This window comes from Colobus angolensis, unplaced genomic scaffold (genome assembly GCF_000951035.1).
Source record: "Colobus angolensis palliatus isolate OR3802 unplaced genomic scaffold, Cang.pa_1.0 Scaffold89, whole genome shotgun sequence".
Classification (NCBI taxonomy): Eukaryota; Metazoa; Chordata; class Mammalia; order Primates; family Cercopithecidae; genus Colobus; species Colobus angolensis.
Window position 1 is genome coordinate 4,686,119 of NW_012122820.1, and position 26,206 is coordinate 4,712,324.

General features: G+C 47.9%; 1 protein-coding gene across 1 annotated transcript in view; it reads right to left on the reverse strand.

Moving 5' to 3' along the window:
- The window catches only part of CRACR2A (calcium release activated channel regulator 2A), a 129,070-nt gene extending 103,118 nt beyond the window's left edge, over positions 1-25,952 (reverse strand). Inside the window, exons 1-2 of the mRNA XM_011931065.1 lie at positions 25,760-25,952; positions 5,731-6,000 (exon numbers count right to left, since the gene is read on the reverse strand). The gene's annotated coding sequence lies outside the window, so the exon portion shown is untranslated. The remainder of the gene's footprint in view (positions 1-5,730; positions 6,001-25,759) is intronic.
- Between the last annotated feature and the right edge of the window lie 254 nt (positions 25,953-26,206).

A 26,206-nucleotide genomic window follows, 5' to 3' on the forward strand; every position in this document is an offset into this window, starting at 1 on the left:
AGAAGAGGAGGAGGGATTGGGAAAAGTTGTTTGGTAGATCTTGAAGGAGAATATATCAGAGTAAAAGGGAAGAACAAAAGGCAACTCCAAAGAAGTAACCACGATAGCTAATTTTTGCAAGAGATTTCTTATCATTGTACTACAAATATAAATATATGTGATAAGAATATTAATTATTTTTAAAACAACTTTTACAAGCAAGTTTGAGGTGCCTCTGCTAATTTAAAATAGTATCTAATTCTACATCTGTTCGACGAAGTTTCAAATTTCCTGTTACAGACCTGCACATGGGTTCCTTGCTTTGCGGTAACTGCATATTGCACTGTGCCCTTTTCAGTTAAGTGTATATTTGGAAATGCTCTGATCCAGATAGAATGCATGAAGCTGGGAAATCGTCTCATCATTTCAAGGTTTTGTCTTTATTCCATTTAGGCTTCTCTTCCTAAAACAACCATTTCCTAAATACTGGGCTTTTGGCTTAACTTCTTTGAAAGTGTGAGAAGCATTACTCTAGGGCACAGCACTGACCCCATCAGAAACACTCACCAAACGAGGGCTGAAAAACTATCTATTGCATGCTGTGTTCGTTATTTGGGTGATGGGTTAATTAGGACCCCAAACCTCGGCCTTATGTAATATATCCATGTAACAGACTTGCACGTGTACCTCCTGAATCTAAAATAATAATAATAATAATAATAAGGAATACTGATCAAGTCTAACCTCATTCATTTCTGTAATGAGGAAACCGACCCAAGAGGGTAGACCAACTGCAAATGTTGCTCCTCTTCCTGTCACTAAGTTCCTTGAGGGCAAGGAGGGGATGGGAGCTTCTCTTGTATCTGCACACAGCTGCCAGCACAGAGAAGTGCACATACCTGTCTGTGGCCCTAGACGTGCCTGTTGCCTGCATTCCATCAGGACTCTGGATTCTCCTTTTCAACCTGAAAACAACTCGTTTCTAATTACTCATCCATAGGAAGCACAGGCAACAGATCCCCAGAAGTCGCTTGGGACTGAGTTTCAACACTTTTGTTTCACACAGTTTCAGCACTCGCACCAGCTGCAGCTGAAGACCATAGGATTTCAGTGGAAAGCAACTGGCTCCCTCCCCAACCCCTCTGCCCGTAGGCTGCTGTGGTTAGCACTGCACTCAGAGAAAGAATAAATAAAAAGCAAAAGCCCCAGTTGTTCTAAGATAACCACAGAGATGACAGATGCTGTTGCATGCAAACCCTGGGCGGGGAAGAGAGAGAAACAGCAACATGACAAATCCAACAAAGCACGGTGACGAGAAGCCTTGGTGGGCAAGTCCTACAGCTGAGGTGTAATTTCGGAGATCAGACGGAATGTGCCCTCTTGGTCCCATCATTCCCTAACCCCTGCACTCTTCCTCTTTCAGCTGGCTGGGTTTACAATTTCTTCAGCAGGGAAGAGGATTTTGCCCCGCTGGAAGAACACTAATTCTCAGGGTGAGTGTTCCTTTGGGAGACCCCCAGCCCCAAGCTTACAGGGTAAACAAATGGCCAGGAAAGGGAGCAGCAAAGGGAGGGAAGCTTCCTTTGGCCCAACTTTCAACCCCGAGTAGGTTCCAGAGAGCTACCAGTTGTGGTCATGTTCATCCTGGGCTGCGGGCAGAAGGATGGCTCAATACCTTAGCTCATGGCCACCACTTCTGGGCCCCACTTCCTTCCTTCATCAAGTAGTGTAAAATGACGAGGACCCAAGACAACTGGAAGCCACTCGCCTTGCTGTTCATGGTTGCTCCATGGTATATTTGTCTCTTTTGTCACGTTCTGGACACAACCCAACGCATCCACATCACCAATACCACATACACCTGGTGGCACTGCAGCTTTCTGTTGACCTACCTGAACTAGCCTCCAGGTGCCAGGCTTATCACTCACACCAAGCACAGTGCCTGGCATTCAGAAGTTGCTCAATACATGTTTTTGGATCGAAAGAGCAAAAAGGGCAGGGGAGCCAATTCCACTCTATAAAATGGGAAAACCCATCAAGGAACAGCCGTCATGTTAGTTAGGAGACCACATACGCATTGTCACCCACCTTCTTCGCAGCATGGAGCCATCTTGCCTGTTTTCAGAGCTGCTTTTATCTTTGTCATGACTGTCATCTCCACAGCATCAGTACTGACAAACTTAGCAGGTGAGAGGCATAACTGTAAATCACACCTTTTTTAAAAAGACTTTGGGGCCGGGTGTGCTGGTTCACTCATGTAATCCCAGCACTTTGGGAGGACGAGGCAGGCAGGTCATGAGGTCAAGACGTCGAGACCATCCTGGCCAAAACGGTGAAACCCCGTCTCTACTAAAAATACAAAAATTAGCTGGATGTGGTGGTGCGCACCTATAGTCCCAGCTACTCGGGAGGTTGGGGCAGGAGAATCACCTGAACCTGGGAGGCAGAGGTTGCAGGAGCCAAGATTACATCACTGCACTCCAGCCTGGGTGACACAGCAAGACTCTGTCTCAAGGAAAAAAAAAAAAAACTTTGGAAGCAGCACGATAGATTGGCTAAAATGTCAGGTTCTAGTGACAGAAAAACCTGGGTTCTGATCCTAGTTCTGTGTACGAGTTATGAGTCTTGGTGAAGCCGCTTCACTCTGCTACTGTTTCCTTGTCTGGAAAAGGGAGAGATAGTGCTACCACTGCCTTGGGGGGTCTGCTGAGACGATCCATGTAATAGAACAACGCTTCTGACTGTCTAGTATTTCATTTTCGTTGCTGGCCTCCATGCAGCCACTCAGACAGTGCACAAAAGCAGGAAGAGGGAAGGGTTCTTTCCCTTCCACTTTTCAGCTCCTGAGACGAAAGCCTGGACATAGCAAGGCAGGGGCTGCAATCTCAAGCATACCGAAGAGTAACCGAAATGGGCCGAGTGGTGAGGGGCCGATGAAGAAGCAGAATCGCTTTCATATCGAGTCTGCCCTCCTCCCTCTGCTGGAAAAAGACAGCCTCCTTGGTTTTCAGCTTCCCCCTTGAAGAGACGTGAGTACATGAGTGATTTCCCTTCCTCCTTAATACTCTATGAGGGAAACAGCACGATGTTGCCAGATGGCAGTCAACGCTCAGGCTGAACGCAAGAGGGTCAGCGAGAGGTGGCGGGGAACATGCCAGAGCGGGGCAGGGAGGTCTCTTTAAAAGGACAGCTGCTACCCAACCCAACCAGTTGTCCACCTGTTAGAACCGAGTGTTTCCAGTTCTTCTGATTATTCAAAGATTTTTCAGATTTTTAAATGTTACACACGTTCAGGGTCAACACGAAATGGCAGGTTTATCCCATGCAGTGTTTCTTGTAACATTCACAGAAAATGACTAAAAACAACCTGTGTTCATCGGTAGGGGATTGTTAAATTACGGTAAATCCATACAACGGGATACTACACCCTTGTAAAAAAAGAATGAGGAAGCTCTCCACATACGGATAGGGAAAGATCACCAAGATAAATTAAGTGAAAAAGGCGAGGTTAAAAATAGGGCGTATAGTCTGCTATAATTATGTAAGAAGTAGAGGGCTGGAGGCAGATAAGTATTTGTACTGACTTTTATCTGCAAAAAGAAATCCTGGAAGGTTGTACAGGAAACTAATAAAAGTATTTACAGGGGAGGGGCAGGGCAGGACTGGCCACTGGAGGCAGGGATAAGATTTCACTGAATACCTTTCTACAGTGCTTTAATTTTTGAACCACGCAAATGTATTGCCTATATGAAAAATAATACAAAAACTCTGTGTACACCAGCTGCTGGGAAGAAAACACATCTACAGGCTACAAACAGCCTGCAGGCTTCTGGGCTGTAACCTTCACGTTAAGGGCTCCAAAACTGCAGAGGCAGAAAAGTTGGTGGCATTGGGTCCAAGCTTTACTGGGTTTCGAGACAAGTAGGTTGCTCAGTGTCTGGTGTCTGGAACTCTCTCTGGATTGCCTGGCAATGCGCTAGTCGAGCCCAGCAGCCCCCACCGCCTCTAGGGGGAAAGCGATCAACTCCCAGCCTCTCTGGGAGAGATGGCTCCAAAACTCAACTTCCCGGGAAACTGAGGAGCTCCAAGGTCTCCAGCTGCTGGGCAGATAGAATTTCCGGGCATTCCTCGACAGTTAAGGCTGCCTGGAACCCCAGTGGTGTGTTCCCCCCATCAAGGCTGTGTCCCACTTGTCCCATACAAAGGAGAGCGACAGGGGGGTGCGGTTCCTCCCCTGGAGCACGGCATCCAATGTGTCCAGCTGGGCCCAGCTCAGCGCACCTCCCTAGGGAATGCTGAGAGCAGAGGACGTGCTCCCCTGCTGACACTGCTGCCAGTCACTTTCAGGCAGCACCATGGAACACCGTGCATATTCATCCCGGCCCTTCGTATGTCCCTAGTCTTGTCACTGTGAATGAGCTCACTGAGTGTTTCGGCTTGAACTGTGATCTCCACATTGAAGTCCTAACCCCCAGTACCTCAGAATGTGACCTTCTTTGGAAACGGGATTGCTGAAGATGTAAAGAGTTAAGATGAGGTCATACTGGAGTACGGTGGTTCCTAATATGGCTGGTGTCCTTATAGAAATGGGAAAATTTGGAAACACACACACAGGGAGAATGCCATGTGATGATAAAGGCAGACACTGGAGTGATGCAGCTGCAAGTCAAGGAAGATCAAAGTCTGCCGGCAAATCGTCAGAAGCCAGGGCGAGGCAGAGAGAGGCCTCCTATATACCACAGACGGATCATGGCCCTGCTGACACCTTGGCTGCAGACCTCTAGCCTCTAGAACTGGGAGACCTGACATTTCTGTTAATCACCCAGTTAGTGGCACTTTGTTAAGGCAGCCCTAGGAAACTCACACACTCAGCAACCTCGGCCAACTCAGGTGGCAAAAGTACCCACCACTGCTCCTTCTCAGCAGGTACTGATAGATACTGGTGACAACACTGCTCCCATGAATGAAGATTCTGGGAGCTGGCCTGGTCAAGTTGATTGTGTCGGAATCCATCAAATACTCAACCAATAAACAATGGCTGAGTACTCGACCTTGTGAAGAATGCAAGAGAAATAAAATATTCCATTACCGCCCTCAAGGAGTTGACAATCTGATTGAAGATTCAAGAAAGACACATGTAATAATGGCCAAATTAGTATTATCTTCCCTCAACCCTCATCCATGACCAGCAGATGCCACAGAAGTCACTCCTAACTAAATGGCACTGTGCTCCCAGCTGGATTCAACCTTCTACTGCATCTCATTTCGCTGCTCCCTGCATATGTCTGGAAGAACTGCTTTTTCAGCTCTTCAGGACATTCTTTAGGATGTCAGGCTACTAGACAATTTCTAGAAGCTGTCGCCACCGCTCCTGACATGGAGCCCACACTTCTTGCCCACTGTGGACACCCACTCCTGGCCAGAATTGTCTGCCACCCCCGGTGAAGCCGCTCTCATCAGTTTCTTGTGAGCGCTTTTGTCCCAGTCAGAGAAGCAGACCCTATGGGTTGGTGGGCCTATTCTGCAGCTCTCAATGAATCTGACAAGCAAAAAACAAGAGATCCAGGTGGTTTGAGAGCCCACTTTGGTAAGCTGACAGTTTTCAAGCCAGGGGCAGGCTGCAGAAAATCAGAGACCTTCGGCAGAAATGCTGTTTTCTTACCCTCGTTCAGAACATTTGTTTGTTTGGCCCAGCCTTCTCGCAGGCGGCTGCTCCCAGTACCCCCTGCATCCAGGAACTCTGATTCTTACCATCAGCAAGACTCGTGTCCAGCCACACGCCTGGCAGGAGAGGAGGCAGCACACCTGTGTTGAATTCTCCTGGCACACCTGCTGAATCCCAACGCTCTGGACTCTGGTTCCTGCAGGGTTTTTCTTGTGCTAAGTGCCCAGTGGAGGCTCTGGCTGGGCTCATGGAGGAAGAGTGGCAAGCCGCTGCTGCCGCACCCTTGACAAACAGCCCAATGACCCCAGGTGGCTCCGTGCCAGCCTCCTGAAGGGCAGCTGTGGTCAGGGCATGACCTATGGGTAGAACAGAGAGAGGAAAGGGTTCCTCACTTTGACTTCAAGCAATTCATTTTAGATTATCTGGGTTGGGCTTTGAGGCAGACACTGTTGTTTGCTGAAGCAGCATCCATTTTTCCTTTCCTCCTTTCTGTCCACTCAGGACAGTGACCTCCCCAGCTCAGAGGCCTCATCCAGCCAAAACAAAGCAAGCTTCTTGCCAGTGCATAGATTGGGGTGGACTCTACCCGGCCTCTAGTCGTTAAGATGTGAGAGGAGGCCTGCTAGGGGTGCTCGGGGAAGTGTTTTCCCAGCTCTTTTCCTCTGCTGGATGCTGTGCCATCTAATGTGTTGACTAGAACCTCTGCAGCCACTTCGTGACCATGAGGAGGAAGCCTGAGGCAGAACAGAAAGAATGAACCTGGGCCCCTGATGACATCGTGGACCACTGGATCAGACAACACCAATATCACCCTTCCTCTAGACTTCTTTTTTTGTTGTTGTTGTTGTATTTTTTTCTTTATTATACTTTAAGTTCTAGGGTACATGTGCATAACGTGCAGGTTTGTTACATATGTATACTTGTGCCATGTTGGTGTGCTGCACCCATCAACTCGTCAGCACCCATCAATTCATCATTGATATCAGGTATAACTCCCCAGTGCAATCCCTCCCCCCTCCCCCCTCCCCATGATAGGCCTCAGTGTGTGATGTTCCCCTTCCCGAGTCCAAGTGATCTCTTCTTATTACACATGTAATACATATCCTTGTTTAAATCCATCGAGTTGTGGGGTTTTGCTACTCATAGCTAAGATTATACTAAGTGATGTGCACTGAGATGTTCCTGAGACCACAAGACCACATTCTTGAATCCAATCCCACTATCCTAACTATAACATTCTCAAACTTTCAGGACACACACACACACCCACACACACACATACACTTTTTTCTCCACCTTTTCATGGTATTCAGTCCTTTTCCTAGACTGCACACATTTTGCCATATTTTCTTTTTTTTTTGAGATGGAGTCTCGCTCTGTCGCCCAGGCTGGAGTGCAGTGGCATGATCTCAGCTCACTGCAAGCTCCGCCTCCCAGGTTCATGCCATTCTCCTGCCTCAGCCTCCTGAGTAGCTGGGACTACAGGTGCCCGCCACCACACCTGGTTAATTTCTTTATATTTTTAGTAGAGACGGGGTTTCACCCTGTTAGCCAGGAAGGTCTTGATCTCCTGACCTTGTGATCCAACCGCTGCAGCCTCCCAAACTGCTGGGATTATAGGCGTGAGCCACCGTGCCCAGCCCGTATTTTCAATAAATTCTGCAACATATGCCAACTCCATCATTTAATTAAGAAACTTTTTTTACCCCCACTGATGTACCAGACACTTTGCTGGGCTACTGGGACTCAAAACTGAAGTCAGGGACTAAACACGGAAAACGACATGGAAGTTCCTCAAAAAACTAGAAACAGAACTACCATATGATCCAACAATCCCACTTCTAGGTATGTGTCTGAAGGAAACACGATCAGTAGCTCAAAGTGATTCCGCACTCCGTGTTCACAGCGGCAGTATTCACAATCCCCAAGACATGGAAACAGCCTAGGTGTCCATCAACAGATGGATGGATAAAGAAGCTGTGCAGTGTGCGTGTACGCGCGCGCGCATATACATAATAGAATATAATTTATCCATAAAAAGAAGGAAATCCTACCATCTGCGACAACAGGGGTGAACGTTGAGTCTCGAGGGCATTACGCTAAGTGAGGTAAGTCAGACAGAGAAAGGCAAATTTATGATCTCACTTATATGTGGAATCCAGAACAATTGAACTCAGAGAAACAGAGTAGAATGGTGGTTGCAAGGGGCTGTAGGTGGGGAGAATGAGGAAATGTTGGTCCAAGGGTACAAAATTGCAGTTATAATGTGGATAAGTGGGTAAGTTCTAGAGATCTAATGCACAGCATGATGACTTGAGTTAATACTGTATTGTACACTTGAAATTTGCTAAGAGGGTAGATTTTAAATGCTACTGCCACATACACAAAAATGGTAACTAGGTGGGGTGATGAATGTGTTAACTAACTTTATAAAAAAATTTTCTCTTTGAATTCTATATTAACCAACTTGATTGGGGTATCATTTCATAACACACACATATATATCAAATCATCATATTGGACACCTTAAATTTATAGAATTTTATCTTTCAGTTACACCTGAATGAAGCTGGAAGAAAATGAAGCCTTGCGGAGACACAGCAAGTGAGCCCAACTCCTGGGAAAGAGGCGAGTGCAGGGCGGCCAATGCTAGGACATGGTGCACGCGGGCCTGTGTGGGCACAAAGAAGGGTGCAGAAGGCCTGGGGCTGGGAGGGTGTCAGCAAAACGCTCCTCAGAAAAGAAATGAATTCTTGAGAGGAGACGAGAAAACTGCAAGCAATAAAGAGAGGGAGGCAGACATTCACAACCAAGTATGTAAATAATAATACAAATAACAACCAACAATGGTGGCAACTAACAGTTCCTGACACTTACAATGACCCAGGCAGTGTTTGAAAGTCTTCTGGGTACTAACCCATTTAATCCTCCTCCAAAGCCTGTAAGGTAGTTCAAGGATTAATCCCTTTTTATGGATAAGTAAACCGAGGCATGGAGAGGTTAAGTGACATAGGAAGTGGGTAGCAGAGGCAGGATTTGGACCCAGGCAGTGGAGCTCCGAGGCTCACACGCTTTTTAGGATACGCTGGTGGTTCTCACAGTGGCCACCAGAAGAGAAGGCCCCGCAGACCCTGGAAACTTGTTACCAATTCAGATCCTGGGCCTCATCTCAGACCCACAGAGTTAGAACCTCTGCAGGTGAGGCCCAGCATGCCATGTTTTTACAGCAGGCCTTCCTTGTGATTCTGATGTTTGTGAACCCTGCTTGACACTATAAGCCTGAACTGAGAAGGGATGGCATGCTCAGAGGACCATGAATGCTGCAAAGAGAAGCAAACGCCAGAGGGAAAGACAAGGCAGCTGTGAAGAAGCTTGCACGTCACCCTCAGGAGGATGGGCTTTACTGTATGGGCATGAGGGAGAAAGATGTGGGGTGAGGCAGGGAGGTGGCTTGATTAGGCTTTGTTCTCTGTGACAAGATCTCTGGCATGAGTGCTAGATGGGGAAGAAGACGGAAGGAGGGAGCCCAGGTAAGAGGTTGATGCCATGACCCCAACAAGTACAGCAGGGGCTGCACTAAGGCGGTGGCAGTGCAGAGAGAGGAGGGACAGGGATAGATTCAAGAGACAGAGTGTGATGACAGTTGAACATGGGTACTGAGCTGGCAGAGGTATCTAGGATGACTCCATGACATCTAGCTTCAGAGGTTAGGTAGATGGGTGACATGATTTAGCCAGATAGGAAATTCTCCAGGAAGAACAAGTTTGGCAAGGAAGAGAATTAGTTCCACTCGGAAATGTTAAGCTTGAGGTTTCTACGGGACATCAGGGTGGAGGCATTTAGGATGCAGTGAGAGAAAGATCTGGTGTGCAGGAGCGGGGACAGGGCTGGACATATAGGTGTGGGATTCGCCAGCTGAAATATATAAGGATTGAAGCCACAGACATAATTAAGGCTGCTCACAGACTGTGCAGAGGGATCAGAAAAAATTGAGGGCTGGAATCATGCAGGACACTGACATTTAAGGGACACTCAGAGCACATCAGCCAAGGAGGCTCAGAAGCAGTGCTCAGAGAGAAAGCAAAGGAAATAATGTTGTCTCAAAACCAAAGGATGAGAAAAGATGGAGAACCTTTAAAGAACTAGAGGCTGACAGCAGGTTCAAATGTTGTAGACATGTCAGACATTCCAGAGAAGAAACCCTGGACTTATCAATGAGGAGGCCATGGGTGAACTCTCAGTAATAGCAGTCCCAGTGGAAGGATGGAAGTAGAAGCCAGATTCATTCACAGATGCATTCTCCAATAAGCAACAGCTACCATGTGCCAGGCTTTGTGCTTTGCGCTGCGATAGGGTGATGAACTCAGCCCTCACCAGGTAGTGGAGAGGGGGAAAGTGGACAGAAATTACAACAATGATTATGGATCACAATTGGGGTAAGTGTTCTGATGAAGACGTGAAGACATACAAAGGGCTTGCTATCGGGAGCCCAAAGCAACAGGACCAACACAGAAGACGAGAGAAAGGAAATTACATTTATGTGGGGTCCACGGGGTAAATAGGAGCAACCCAAGGAAAGGTGGGTGGGAAGCGTGTTAAGGAGAGGGGACAGCAGGCATAAATACCCTCAGGTAGAACAAGCTTTTTTGTGTGTTCAAGAAATGGAAGGAAACCAGGGTGGTGAGAACAATCCTAATGTGGAAGAGAGTGGTAGGAGATGAGGTTGAAGAGTAGGCCTTGATGGGCCAGGTTAGAGATTCGGGACTTTATCCCAACAAGCCATGGGAAATCATTACAAGTTAAAAATCTAAAAGGTTGGGAGAGGCATGATCTGATTTGCATTTTTTAAACGATAACTTTGGCTGCTTGTGGGGAGTGAAATTGGAAGAGGAGGGACATGGAGTGGATACATGGAGGCTGGTTCGGGGAATCATTACAGCCCAGGCAAGAGATGGCAACATCTTGGACCAGGACGATGGCAGCAGAAGTAGGCACACGTGAAGAGAGTCTAGAGCTATTTAGAGGTGGAATCAAGAGGACTGGCTGGCCAATGGGATGTAGTAAGTGGGGGGAAGGAGCAGTGGAGGCCAGCATGGACTCTGTGGTCCCATCGACATCTATTCTTGGATACTCCCACAGGGCCACTGGGATGGAAGAACACATATCCTTTGAATTCCAAGGCAACGGGTCCTACTGGCTTTTGTAGGGCTCAGATCAGAACTAGAGGACAAGTCCTACCAAGCCTTCCTCTCCTATAAAGAGCCTCTCATTGATAAAATGATGTCTTCTAAATAGGCCTCCTAGAAATTTCCTCATCTTGTTTGGTGACACTCCTTCTGGTGTCACGTCCTGTGGGGTGGGGTGCCAGGCCAGCCAAGTCCCATGGCGAGTGGCTTCTCATCACAACACCCTATGCACTCTTCAGGGCATTCACAAAGTGCATTCAGCACATGTGGGCAATTCTAGGCTCCTAATGCCGATCTCCATCTGATCAGTTTTCCCTCTCCTAATTTTGTCAATTTTTCAACAACATGCTAGATTTCTATTTTCATCATTACGGCAGGCTAAGTACCTAGATGGACCTTGCCACTAGAAACTACTAAAAAGTTTTATGTAATTTTTTTTTAATTTCCAAAAGCATTGATGGACTGACAAGAAAGGAAGGAATTCACTGGCCAGGGGCTACTTTAGATAATAAATATCCAGACGCTGACTATAAAAATGACTGTAATGTACTTAAAGAAATTAAAGCAAAGCTTGAAGATATGTGCAAGAGACAAAGTCATGAGGAATAACCAAGAAGTCTTGAAGAATGAACCAAAGAGAATGTTTAAAAATAAAAAAAAAATCATTGAAATGACAAACTGTGGATAGACTTAAGAGCAGATTAGATACAGTTTGAGAAAGAGACAGTAAACTGGAAGCTGGGTCAATAATAAATTAACCAAAATGCCACCCAAAAGGACAAAGACACTGAAAAATATGAAAGAGAACTTAAGAGACATGAAAAAGAGTCTAACTCACATCTGTTTCAGATGCGAGAAGGAGAAGGAAGAGAATATTTAAACAGGTAATGACTAAGAATTTTCTAAAGTGATGACAAACACCAAGACACATATTCAAGAATCCCAAGAAGAATAAATAAAAATAAATCCATAAGCAGACACATGTCAGTGAGGTTTTAGACCACCAAAGACAAAGAGAGTGTCTTAAAAGCAGCACAGAGAAAAGAGAAATTACCTTCAAGGGATTAACAGTTAGGTTATTTCTCATCAGTGACGAACAAGACAAAAGGCAGTGGTAAAATACTTTCAACATGGTAATAGCGGGTGACTGTCTTCTGAGAATTCTATACTTAAAAAGATATCCTTTAAGAATAAGAGAAATAAAGATATTATATGACCAAAAAAAAAAAAAAAAAACCTGGGAGTCGGCCACATGGAGCTTCTCACTAAAAATGAAAAATTTTAAAAGATGGACTTCAAACAGAAAAAGACAGAATCTACGTGAAAGATCTGAGATTAAGGAAGAAATGAAAAACAAAGAAACTGAAAATGGATTTTCTCAGTGGGTTGTTGAAAAAATTACAGATTGGTAGTCAGGCATGCTTATACTGGTATCTTGCTGCCATCTCTTGCTATCTGAGAAACTTGAATCAAATTACTTAATCTCTCAGAATCTTGATTTCTTCATCTTAAAAATTCATCTAACAGTGTCACTTATACAAGCATTTTTTTGAGGAATAAATGAGCAAATACCCACGAATGCTCCAGTATAGCTTCTGTATCTGGAAGATGTAAAATAAATGTTAATTTCTTATCCCTTTTAAAATTAACGAGCACATTTTAAAAATAAGACATTGCTAGTAACAAAGAATGACTCCCTTTGCTTCAGTTCTAAGATAAAATTCTGGCACTGTTTCAAATTGTACAAATATGAACTGTGTTTAGCAGTTATTTTCATCTTTCCAGTATCAAGTCTAAGATCTTTTGAACAAAATATTTATGATTTCTTTATTTAAGAAATTTTGGCTGGGCATGGTGGCTCATGCCTGTAATCCCAGCACTTTGGGAGGTTGAGGCGGGCGGATCATGAGGTCAGGAGATTGAGACCAGCCTGGTGAAGCCCTGTCTCTATTATAAATATAAAAATTAGCCAGGCGTGGTGGTGCGTACCTGTAATCCCAGCTACTCAGGAGGCTGAGGCAGGAGAATCACTTGAACCAGGGAGTTGGAGGTTGCAGTGAGCCGAGATCGCACCACTGCACTCCAGCCTGGCAACAGAGCAAGACTCCGACTCAAAAAAAAAAAAAAAATATTATAGATAGATAGATAGATAGATAGATAGATAGATAGATAGATAGATACACACACATTGCCTGCATACACACAAGCCCCAGGGATACAGATTCTAGATGAACTCACAATTTTAAAATAATTTTGTGGTCACAGTGTTACAAGGTTATAAAATACATGCTGGTCCATCCATAGTGCAAAACAACATATCCTGCCCATCCTCTTTCCTCACATCCTTGTCCAGGGCTCTCATTTCAACTAGGAAATGGGGACACACAAATGATCCCTCTGCAGCTTCTGCTACCCTAACCCCCATGCTGGAGAACCCCCCAGCTTCTTCCATGACCCTACTCTCAGTTTCACTGGGGACTGAAAAAGGAGAGGAAAGCCCAAGTTAATAAAAAGTAGCGAAGAAAAGTTAGCTTATTCTTCTTTAGGGTCTCTGCCCAATTTTTATTTGGCAACACTTCGGAGGAAACAGATCAAGTCAGAGTGAATCTTCCCTTGATGGTGTCAAGAAAACAAAAAGTACTGGTGCTGAAGTTCTAAGTTCCAGGTCCCGGGGTGGCGTCCTCACTTGGCATTTGCAACTTACATGTCCTTGGGCAAGCCACTTAACCCCTTATTTTAGTTATGAGACAATAATTATACCCTATTTGTAGAGCATTTTACAATGTACTAAGTGCCTCCACAGTCATAATTTTATTTAATATGCTTAGCCAAGTGTATAATACTCAGTACTAATACCTTACTGCATTGCTGTACAGATTTGAAAGCAGAGTCTGTGGGTTGCTGTGTGAATTGCAAACACCTTCATCGACAGACAGATCATCTCCGTGTACATAATTTAACCCATTATGGTTATTGAGTGGGCTCTGCAGTCAAGTGCCTGGATTTGAATTCTGGTTCTACACTTGCTAGCCATGTGACCTCGAGCAAGTTGCTTAGCTACTTTATAAGCCTCAGTTTCCTCACCTTTAAGCTAAGGAAAATAATAATTGTACTAGCTTGCAATGCAGAGCTTTGCACATGGTAGGCTCTCAGTGAGAGGTGACCTGAATTTACATCAAGTTGAGGTTGACAGCTGTCTGACCACACATATGTACTCAAGAACACCCACCCTCCTTCTTCCTTTATTCTCCATGGTTGCCTCCACCCTCTACATCCCTAGGCAAATATTTGCAAAGGGAGGGCAGAAGCTCCAGAGAGCAGGACACACCCAGAATGACTTTCTTAAAAAGTAACAAAGCCTCATTTTTCCATTTTCCACTTTCTGTAGGCTTTGGTTCCCCCTCTGTTTCAGGGGCGTCTCCACGCTGTTTTGGTTGGAAACAGCCCAGACTTCCAAGGGCCCCAGTCAGCCTGGACCCCTTCCTACTTCCTCCTGAGGATCTTGATGAGACAGGCTGGAGAGCTCTGGACCGTGGGGCACTGGCTGAGCTTCAGCCACCTAACTGGACTGTGCAGTTTACCCTTTTGATAAAAATCACTGATGACTGAGCCAACGCTAAACGGATCTATTATAATGACAGAAGAAGCAAAGGTTAATTTTAGGCCAAACTGATAAATGAATGGAAACTACTTCGCTGCACAAAAACAAGCAACCTCCATTCAAAAGGCTTTATGTTCATGAAGGACTTTCCTATTTTCACTGTGTAATTCCATCCTTACAAATTCCCTCAGGGACACGAAGGGCAGCTCTTTCACGGATGAGGCAACTGAGGTCCACAGAGAGCAAGTGGTGAAGCCGAACATAAACCACGCTCTTCCTCCCTCACACCCGATGCTGCCGCCTGGCACAGCTTCTCCATCTGAGCTTTCTGACTTTCCTGTCTGCCCGCTTCCAGCTTCTGTGGACCAGGTCCTAAAAGAACAGCATTAGGAGTCACACCACATGGGCATTTGCATTCCGAATGGAGACATGGTTTAGTCCTCAACTTACATCTTAGTTCACAAAAAGAAAACACACCCTCAGGAGCTCCAATGAGCCCCATCAGCCTGGAGTTCACAGGCGAACTGCCTGCTGCAATGAAGCGGGCACATGTATCCTGTATCCTCTCAGCGAGGGCAAGACAATCACCCGTGACTGTCACTCTGCTAGTTAACATTTCTCTCTAAAGCGCCTCTGAGACGGCCCAGCCATTTCACAGGTTGCAGACAGAGGCTGTGTGGCTGCTGGGGTTGAACGCACATGTGAGGCTGGGACAGGGAGGGCTGGACTAACCACCGTTACCCAGGCCTAGGACATGGCCAAATTGTGAACAGCTGCCTTTGGCTCTAGAACCAGGACTGAAAAGAAATCAGGCAGCAGGCATGAAAGGACTCAACAGTGGGCCTATTGGTAAAAGAGTTACCATCTGGGCGTCTCCTGTTCCGTTTTGCTTGGCTTTTCCTGGTGGATAACTGTAGAAGGAGAGGATGAGTCTCTGAGGGTGGTCCCATCTTCTTCCACTCGATAGCTCTCTGGCACCTTCTATAGGGTGCTGAATACCCTCTCCATCCTAATGGGACACCTAACAGTCCACCTCAAACATGCCCAAATCCGTGCTGATTCTAGAAACCTTCCAGCGTACATGCCGAGGCAGGGCCAGCTGTGCTAGGTTCTATATGACAACATCCCTGTCTAGACGAAGGAGGAAGGATCAGAAACTCCAGAATTGAATCCTGGCTCCCTGCTGGGAGAAATCTCACCTCCTTCTAGATTATAAACTAGTCAGTGAAGGCCGGCAGGAGAGTGTGACCCTCACAAATATTGGTAGGCACATTCTACAGCCTGGGCAGAACGCCACTGGTTTAATTTCCCTAAGAATGGCCCTCAGACATGTCTATTAAGATGGACAGAAGGACACTCATGGAACAGTCCTCCCAGGACTTCCTGCCACCACTTACCTGCTGAATTCTGCCATCCTTGAAGACAAGGCTCAGTTCCCACCTACTTGGCTAAGCCCTCTCCAAGGCCCAGTTTCTTTCTAGAGCACATTCATTCTGTCCCATCTCCTTGGCAAAAGTTACACATGCTATCTGGGGAGGTCAGCTCTCTCTGCACTTGTGTCTGGTCAAAAGAAATATTGTGTCCCTTTTTCTTGCACAAAGCACTTCATACAGCAGGTGTTCAATAAGTACATATTGATCCATTTTGTCTTTTGTTTTATTGGCATTAAATCACAACAATGTAACTCCTAAAGTGTCAGAAAATTCAGATGTGGTGTGTGTTATAATCTAACTGCTATTGAGTACAAATTAGAACTTTTTATTCTATTTCAAACTTCTGTAAACAGGGCTTGTACATTTTTAAAAAATACGTTTAGTTTGCGAAGCGTGCCTACGTAATGGAAGCCGAGTAATTTTTCTTTTTTCATTGACACTCATTTTACCTGAAAGTTCCTTTTTGTGGCTCTGGTTTGGTTCAAGCTGCAGCTCAATGGACTAAACATGCATTCATTAAAAAGAAGTACTACAACAGACTTTTAAACAGGCCTTTTCCATCCCTGTATTTCTGGATGGCCTGTGCCCGGGGTGGCTCACCTGACATGGCATCGGCAGCTTCTGGCTCCCATTTTACAGGCGTGTGGAGAGAGCTCTGTTATCAAGCAGACCCTGTAACCCAAGGGGTCAGCCCTTTGTAGGAAGCCAGTCAGGCACAGGGGGATCAACAGCCCGGGGAAGGTGTCCATGTGCAGGTGTCTACACCAGGACTAGGTGTCTGGTGTGAACCCACACAAGCTGTTGAGCCTCTCTGAGCCTCAGTTTCCTCAACTGTAAAAAGGACATGGTAAGACCTATATCAGAAAATGTCTGGCACATGGCAGGCATTTGACAAATTATCTTCTTATGAAGCATGCAGCCCACGCAGAAGTTTGCTGAATGCCTTGCTGCTTCCCCAGCTGACTTCATTCCGAGAGTCAAGCCACATCAGAACCCTGTGCCCCAAAGAAAGTTGAACCCGGAAGTCTGAGTTCTGAGACACACAGCAGGGGCTTGCAGTCCATGGGGAGGGAAATGACAAGCCATAGGAAATGTGCCAGAGGACACGTCGCACATGTGTCACATGCTAGCAAGAATGCTCGCTGGGGAAACAGCAAATACACTCCGTAGTATTTGTGGCCAGGACAACCACGGCCTAGGAACAAACTGTGTCCTGAGTAAACGCAGAATCAAGCTGCGGTGAGATACCGAGGGGGGACAGAAAAGCAAAACAGATCACGACCAAGAACAGGAGCTGAGATGGCGACTAAACCCCTGCCAGCCAGAGAAGGTGCACGAATTCTCCGCCTTGGGAGAAATCACAGTCAAAGCCAAACTCACACTTTTATAGTATGTGTGTGATTCGTTGAAAAGCTTAATTTAACAGTTTGGTAAGTTCCGTTAGCAGTTTATCTGTGGTACGTAATGAAGCTATTTTTAAGTGAATCCTTTTTGGCTAAAGGCCCCAGTTAAGAATCCTAATGGAACATGGTTCACATAATACAAACCCAGATCCATGCAGCTTCTAGAAACCTTCTCGAGTAGACACTGATGTGCTCAGGCAGGGAAGCTGTGCTTGACCCTGTCTAGATCAAGCAGACCCTGCAACCCAAGGGTCTAGATGAAGCAGGAAGAATCAGAGAGTCCAGAACCGAGTCCCAGCTCTGAAATTACACTGCCTCGCGTGTGTTACTAGAGGCGCTCAGTTTCCTCATCCGGAAAGGATGGGTGATTCTACTACCTTATAGGACCCTGGGGAGAAATAGACAAGGTTCTGTACAAAGTACTCAGCCCGCAGGAGGGCGGTCTCACGGAAGCGCTTTTGATTGAAGCAGATCATTTTTTAAAAACACCAAACAAACAGAAAGGAATAAGAGAGAAACGGCAGCAGAAAGATTCCAAAAGTCGACAGGACATCTGAGGGTGAGGCCACCGTGCAGAGAGGGAGCTGAGACAGTATCACTGTCTGACTTCCTGCTGCCACAGTTAAAACCAAACCGCCTCAAACCCTGTCAGTGTGAGAAGATGAAACAATTCGCAATGTGAATATACTTACTGCCATTGCACAGCACACTTAAAATGGTTAAAATGGTACGTTGTATGTTATGTATATTTTATCACAATAAAAAAGTGAAGCTCCAAAAGCCAACAAAGAAAAAACCCTAAATCTCAACTCTCTGCCCACTGCAGACAGTACAGTAAAAATAACATAAAGAAGAGTCGGATGGCCTTCCCTCTGTGGGATTCTGTAGGGAAGGCAGTGCCCATGCACCCAGATGCCACACCAAAGGCCCTGTGAGTCAAGATCTCTGTCCTGTGGATGATCAGTATTTGGGGTGTCTATTCAATCCAAACTCCCAGAAGACCCAAAAACCTAAAAGCCACTGCAGGCCATGACACCACTGAAAGATCTAGAGGTTCTTCTGCTGAACAATCTGTTATTCCTGATGGTATCTCCCCAGTGGCAATTTCTGACCATGATTCAGATGACACTACCCTCAGAAATGAACTTCCAAGAACTTCTCCTACCCTCACTCCCACCGCATCCTCCCCTGGGGATGGTGGTGCTGCTGCTGTCTGGCTCAGAAAACTTGCCTTGGGAAGAAAGCCTCTAAAATGTCAGCCCTGCTCAGGTTAAGAAATAGTAGCTTTGGGCCAGGTGTGGTGGCTCACGCCTGTAATCCCAGCACTTTGAGAGGTTGAGGCGGGCAGATCATTTAAGGTTGGGAGTTTGAGACCAGCCTGACCAACATGGAGAAACCCCGTCTCTACTAAAAATACAAAAATTAGCTGGGCATGGTGGTGCATGCCTGTAATCCCAGCTACTTGGAAGGCTGAGGCAGGAGAATCGCTTGCACCTGGGAGGTGTAGGTAGGTAGCAGTGAACCAAGATCACGCCTTTGCACTCCAGCCTAGGCAACAAGAACAAAAAAAAAAAGGAAAGGAAAGGGAAAGGGAAAAGAAGAGAAAGAAAAGAAAAAAGAAATTGTGTCTTTGACAAACCATCTCCTTCCCCACAGAAAAACAAAAGCTGGCTGAAGGCAGGAGGTGTCTCTCTGACCAGTGTCTCTCATCTCCTTCCCCCAACCTCCCTGTCCCCATTCGTCTTCAGAAGGGCGTGGCCCTTCCGAGGGCGTGTGTTCCTGTGCCTCAGGGCCCTGTGCTGTAAATGCTCCCCAGCCTGGGCTGTACTTCTAGGTGCAGCTCAAATCTTACCTCCTCTCTAAAGCCATGAGAAATATATCTTACTTACTTGCCTATAAACACTAACATCATTGGTTATTTTTTATATCATCCCCTGTTATGAGCTAAATTATGTCTCCCCAACAATTCATATGTTGAAGCCCTAGCCTCCAAGGTGATGGTATTTGGAGGTAAGGCCTTTAGGAGGTGATTAGGTTTAGATGAGGTCATGAGGGTGGGGTTCTCATGATGGGATTAGTGCCCTTGTAAGAAGAGACTCCAGAAAGCTCTCTCTCTCTCTCTCATGCTCTCTCTCTCTCCCCCACCCCGGCCCTGCACCCATCTCTCTCTCCTCCCTCTCCCCTGCCCTTCTCCCTCCGCCCTCCCTCTCCCTTCTTCCTCTCCCATTCTCTCCCTCTCCTTGCCATGTGAGGACACAAAAAGAAAGTGGCTTTCTGCAAGCCAAGGAGAGAACCTCCACCCACCAAACTGACACCAAGATCTTAGACGTCCAGCCTCCAGAACTGTGAGAAAAATTTCGGTGGTCCAAGCCACCCAGTCTGTGTTATTTTGAAAACAGACATCCCCCCCAAAGGGACTGTGCATGCCTGCTGCAGGGACCACCCCTCTCTTCTTAGACCAGACACCCTGCAGGACCCTTTGCTGGCACATCAGGAACTTAGCACACATAGAAGCTAATTAGGTAAGAGACTCTGCCTCTGCCTCCTAGGGAATTTCAGTCCGAGACAAGCACAAGTTGTGAAGGACCAACAAGCAGAGGAGTACATCTCAACAAGTTGGTTGAGAAGGACCAACAAGGGGAGGAGTACACCCTTAACATGGAACTCAACCACAAGCTCTCAAAAGAGGTAATGCCAACATGACCCATGGGGTCACGTGTGCATGGACCACGTGCTTCCTCACATCCCTTAATTCACCTGACATGGATCAACAGGTAACTCCTGTATTCCCACTTCAATGAAGAGAAAAGAAACTCAGGTTTAGAGAGCTAATCCCAAAGACACACGACTGGTTAGAGTCAGAACCCAGGCTCTGCACTAAGCACTCAGAGACGGCAGGCTGTGGAATGGTTGAGGACTTGGCCCTAGAGCCAGACCGCCTGGATTCAAATCCCAGCACAGCCTCTTATCAGCTGTGTGACCTTGGAAAAGTTACTCAGCCTCTCGCAACCTTGGCTTCCTCATCTATAAAATGGGGAGAATGATAACAGTGCCTATTTCCTAAATCTGTTATAAAGATGAGTTCATTTATGCCAAACTCTCAGCCATGCCTGGTGTATTTCTGTGCATCAACCTTGAGGTGCAGTGGAAAGAAGGTTCCTGGAGTTCCATGTTTGGTCAAAGTGGGGCTGCAGGAAGTTGGCCTCCCTCCCGCATCCGCACCAATCCAACCCTCTATCCCAGCAGATGAAGGTACGTGGTTATGTGCAGTGGACAATGTGGCAAAGCTCCATCCATTTACCAAGAGAACTCTAACAGACTGCAAATCCCGGAGCTCAATGCTGAGCAATCTCCAAAGTAAATAAAGTGAAAATAAAACAATCTCCCAGGTAATAGGAGATTTTCCTCTTGTCTGCACTGGTAATTGGGTCATTGTAGCCAACCTCCCACGTCCCCTGGTGCTGCTGTGAGTTAAAAAGGGAGTAAAGGAAGCTGTCTGGCCAGAAATACAAGTGAAGGTTCCGGGAGGAGGGGCAGCCACACCCACTGGTTCCAGCTTGTCCTGAGGCACCTGTCGCATGTGTGCTATGTCTCGCCCTTCTCACCTTTCCTCTAGCTAAGCCCAGAAGGGCACAGAGTTCCACAGGCTCAGGGGTACACCACAAGCACAGGGCTGGGTGTTAAGCCTATCCAACCTCATTGCTGGAATTTGCTTGGGTAAAACGCCGTTTCCACTTTCCCACAAGTTCTCAGGCCCAGCCTCACATGTGTCCAACCCCAGGCAGAGCAGCTCTATTGTGTGAATGAGGGAGCTTCAGCACAGATGGGGTGGGGACAGAGGCCCTGGGAATCTGAACCACAGGGGAAGTTTGCCTGCTCCTACCTCCCTGCATCTTCTAGAAACACGTGGAGCATCACCCAGAGTCAGACTCCACCCACCATTGAGCCTGCTGCCCTATAAATGCCTCCCTTGGCCAGCCCCACCCAGGATGTGTCAACAGACAAGGGAAGAAAGTGTCCTGCTGGCATTCTGAGAAAGCCAGGGCTGGGAGCCAAAACACACCGACAAGGGGCATGCACTGTCTCCTGAAGAATCTGTCACAAAAGAAAATTCTATAGCCCTCAAGCTGGAAGAGGCCCTGGAGATAACTTTGTCATCACAGGGTGGCACCCTCTAGTTGCCCCAGGCAGACGAGGTCCTAGAGGAACCCGTCCCTAACACTGAACTTCAAGAGGTCCTTCCTGTATCTAACTTAGCCTTCAGTGAAAGGGCAGAGCAGTTACAAGGCAAGGATGACTGAGAACTCCAAGACCTGAGCCCAAGACTCAGCACTGTGTCCAAGGGGTGGAGCCTGTAGAGGACAAACCCGACTGAAGGTTGTCCTCCCCCTCACCTCAGCCTGACTGCAAACTTGTTTATGTCATCCGGATGACATCATGCTAACTTGACCAGTTAGAGCAGCTGTGAGGTGAAACAGACCCCAAAGGTCCCTCTGCTGAGTCCAGTGAGGGGAAGGGGGTGTCTTTGTGTGGATGCTGTTGGTGAGTAGAGAGCCACTGGAGCATGACGCTTATGGTGCAGGCTCTGAAATAGCCAAGCTGCCTGAGTTCAAATCCTGCCTCAACCGGGTACTGGCTGTGTGACCGCAGACATGATACTGTGCCTCTCTCTTCCTCAGTTAACTTTTCTATAAAATGGGCACGATGTCAGTGCCTAGCCAATTGGGTTGCAGTGAGGCTTCCACAAGGGAATACACGGACAGCCCTTGGGCTGTGCCTGGCACTTTCTGTGCATTGCTGTTGCGAAGGTGACCAGTTTGCCTGGGACATCCTGGCTATGCTTGTGGTCCCAGCATTGCTAAGAATATTCCCCCCTTCACTCCCGGCAGTGCCCAAGGTTGGATGATGTATTATAAGAGTGACTCCCTTTGGCTACTTCATGTCCACCTGGTTATCTCCCTGCTTCATGCTGCCTCTGAGTACTGGGGAGCCAGGTTCCCAAAATATAGGTCCCCAAGTAGGCTCTGCCCATGCCACTGATGTGTCTGCTGCACAAACTCAGCTTTTCCTCTTTTCCTTTTTCTCTGCACTTTGTCTCTCCTCCTTCCTCGATCCTTACAGCCATCCTCTCCTTTCCTGCTTCCCTGTCCATGCCTTAGGATTCTGGTGGTGCACACAGGTACCGTCTGGCTTTATTGGGACCTCCCCCTGACCCTGTACTTGGATGGAACCCTTTACAGCTCTAACTAAACTGTGCCTTATCAAATTTCTCTCAGAGGAAAGGAAGCAATTTGAAAAGGCAAAGAAATGACCAACAGATGGATGAGTGGAACAATGTGCTGGTTTTTGTTGTTGTTGCTGTTTCCCTGTGTGTGTGTGTGTGTGTGTGTGTGTGTGTGTGTGTGTGTTGTGTTGGTAGGAACGAAAAGTGTACCAGTTTGAAATGGTCCATCGACCTGTCTATAAAACTGTCCTCTGGGCTTTTTAAAAACAATTTTTTTTAATTATTATTATTTTGAGATGGAGTCTTGCTCTTGTCACTCAGGCTGGAGTGCAATGGCACGATCTCAGCTCACTGCAACTTCCGCCTCCCGGGTTCAACCAATTCTCCTGCCTTGGCCTCCTGAATAGCTGGGCTTACAGGTGCCTGCCACCATGCCCAGCTGATTTTTGTATTTTTAGTAGAAATGAAGTTTCGCCATGTTGGCCAGGCTGGTCTTGAACTTCTGACCTCTGGTGATCCACCCAGCCTCAGCCTCCAAAGTGCTGGATTACAGGTGTGAGCCACCACGCCCGGCCCCCAGGGCTGTTTTATAGGAAACTCTGGAGGCTCCTCTGCAAGACAGCAGCCTCCCTGTGTGTCAGTGGAGAAAGCAAAACCTCTGGAGCCCAAGGGCCTGGGCCCATTTCTGCGACTCACTAACAGCTGACAATGGACCATGATTTCGCAAAGACTCAGTTTCTCCGTCCGTAAAAGAGGGCAGACTTGTCTCTAGAACACCGTGATTCGATGACATTGTAAAAGGCCCTGGACCTGCTCTTACGATCCTGAATTCTGCAATATTGGCAACTGCATCTTTCAGCTCTTCTCTAGGGGAACGTAGGAGGGAACCAGGGCCTTGGAAAATATAAAATCTGAACTAATTCTCACCTAAAGTATCACGGCAAGTGCCTGAGTCCTCTGTGCATTGCAACAGAATAGACATTATTTTGTGTGGAAGAAAAGCAAGAGTGATGTGAACTCAGTGGGTGAGTAGCCAGTCCCTGAGGAATCCCTCACTAGCTCTCCTCCAGCCTAACTTCTCTCAGCTGCATTGCCAGTACCCAGGCAGCTTGCAGGGTCAACCCTCCTTCCCCACAACAGGTTCAGCAAATTATTGCGACAAGGAGCCCCAGGGCAGAAGGGATGGCTACTGTGGCCACTGCGCGGTGCTGGGGCCTGCCTTCTGCAGGCTCACCACAGGCTGACACATCTCCAGTCACTCCCCACACCTGGGGTTCCACCTCCATCAGTGGCATTACCAACCACTCCAACTCCGGAACCCAAATCGCCATCACCTTGGTCTCTTCTGCTCTAGTCCCTGACATTTATTCAGTTACCAGATTGAATCTACTCCATTGTTCTCTGGGTTAAGATCCCCATCCCACCACTTATTTGCTGTACGACCTTGGATAAACCACTTAACCTCTCTCTGTTTCCTCCTCTACAATATGGAACGATCATAGCAATCTCCTCACGAGGTTGTCAGGAGGATTAAATGAGATTAAACAGGAAAATCTCCTACCACAGGCCCTGGCACATAGCAGATGACTTTTCCCCCACCCCCAAGACTTTTAGCCCCTTCCTGTCCATTCCCACCAGCCCCGTTCAACCCCTCATGGTCACTGCAACGGGCTTCTTCCCAGGTTCTCTTCCCAAAGCTTCCTCCACTGCAGTACATCCCATACCCAGCTGCAGATGACATGTTCTTCTGAACCCAGCTCCAGAACCATCACTTCTCTTCTTAGAAACCATCAAAACATCCCTAGGCTTAATAACGAGGCGCACACTCCAAGCCTCTGCCATCTCTCCCAGGCAGCACTCCTTACCGGACTGTCCACCACACTCTTCCTCACTCCTCAGGTACATCCCACCTTCACGGCTTTGCTCAGCCGTCCTTCCCCAAGATGCCCAGACCCAGACTCCTGTTCAAGGCCCGGCCTCAGTGCCACCTCCAGGACGCCCTCTGCGAGTCACTCCTTCCAGAAGTAACCTCCTTCCTCCAGACTCCCTCTATATGCTTTATAGTATAGAACCGAGAGGTGACAGGACCTCAGAAGCCATACATGAAGCCTCTCACTTATCACTCAAAAACTATGCATAAAGTTGCTCTTATGGACAAATACTATCCCAGAAGGTTGTGCATGTTAATTTCACCTGAAAAGAGGAAGGAACCCTGGACCCTCCAACAAAAATGCTGATTCCACGTGGAGCACGCTGCCCTGATTTCATATCTCTATGCCCACATCCTTGATAAAAAGACTCTTCGGTACATGCTGTTTTATTCCAGAGACAAGGAACTCACCACCTCACGAGTTAGGTTTTTCCTCCTGACCTCTGACCACCCTGGGGACTCCCACGGATTGACCCTTTCTGTCCTCTAGAGTCACACGGAAGGAATTCCTCTGAGACTCCTGGTGTCCTCCACAGAGCCAAGCAGGGCAAGTTCCCAAGCACACCCTGTAAGCAGATAAATGAACTCAGAGGCTTTCCCACGTGGCAGGGCACATTCGCTGCATCCAGTGCAGGCATGGGTGCACAGACACACACACACACATCACGAGCACGCACGGGCGCGAGTACACACACACACACACACACACACACACACACACACACACACACACACACGGGCAGAGTCAGCACAGGGCCACTGGGCCACACAGCCAGACCAGCACACGCTGGGGCCAGGGCGGAAGCCAAGCCTCAGCAGCCGCCCACTTCCTGACCTCCTTCCTTTGCTCTGGGAGGTTCTCTCTCTCTGTGTCTTTCTGTCTGTCTCGGTTCTTTGTTTCCACACATGGCAACAGCTGTGGGTGCTACCTGCGTGGCCAGGGCTCCTAGTAGCATTGACCTGCGTAGGAGTTTTGGTTCTTAGGCCTGAGACCTTGGTCAAGTCACTTTACCCTTCTCAGGGTTTCCTCATCTGTGAAATGAAGAGGCGGGATGAGGCTGGAGGGTTCCTAAGGTCCCTTCCTGACCAAAACCCTGGGCTTCTCAGCTCCCCTCCAGTCCCGTTACCGAGTGACAGGGAGGGGAGCAAGGGCCAGGCCAGGCCTGGGGATGGCAGGGGAGCCAGCTGTTCCCACCCAAGGGCACACAGCCTCCAGCCAGGCCCTCTGCGAACTCCATGTGCTGCACGCAGGCGCTCACACTTCGCAGCCGGAGAAGCACGCAGGAAGCGCCGCGCCCCGGGTGCCCACCCTCGACCCTCAACCTTCCTGCACATTACCTTGAGCGTGTACGCTTCCCGTGGACCTGCCCGCGCGCCCGCTCGGCTCACAGCTGTCAAGCAGCCGCCCGCCCCGCCGCGTGCTCCGCCCGACTCTTTCCGCTCCGATCCGCGCGGCTGGACCAGCCCCCAGCGGACCTGAAGAGGAAGCGGCGCCCCCTGGGCGCCCTCCTGGACGTGCGCGCGCGAGCGGCGGGGTCCCGGCCGGCAGGCGCGACCTGAGACTGCCAGGGAGCCTGGGTGGCGAGGGCGGGGCCCCTGCCGATTTAGCCTGCCTGACTGGTCGGGCTTCCCGGGCCCCTCTGCTCCCTAGGCCCCCTAGGCCCCTTGCCCCGATTCAGGTTCCCAAGGAGGGGCGTCAGTCCGGCCCTTGCTGACTCACTGGAGAGGTGGTGTCTGGGAGTGCACCCCGAAAACCCGGCAACGGCCTGGCGTCACTCCAGCTGT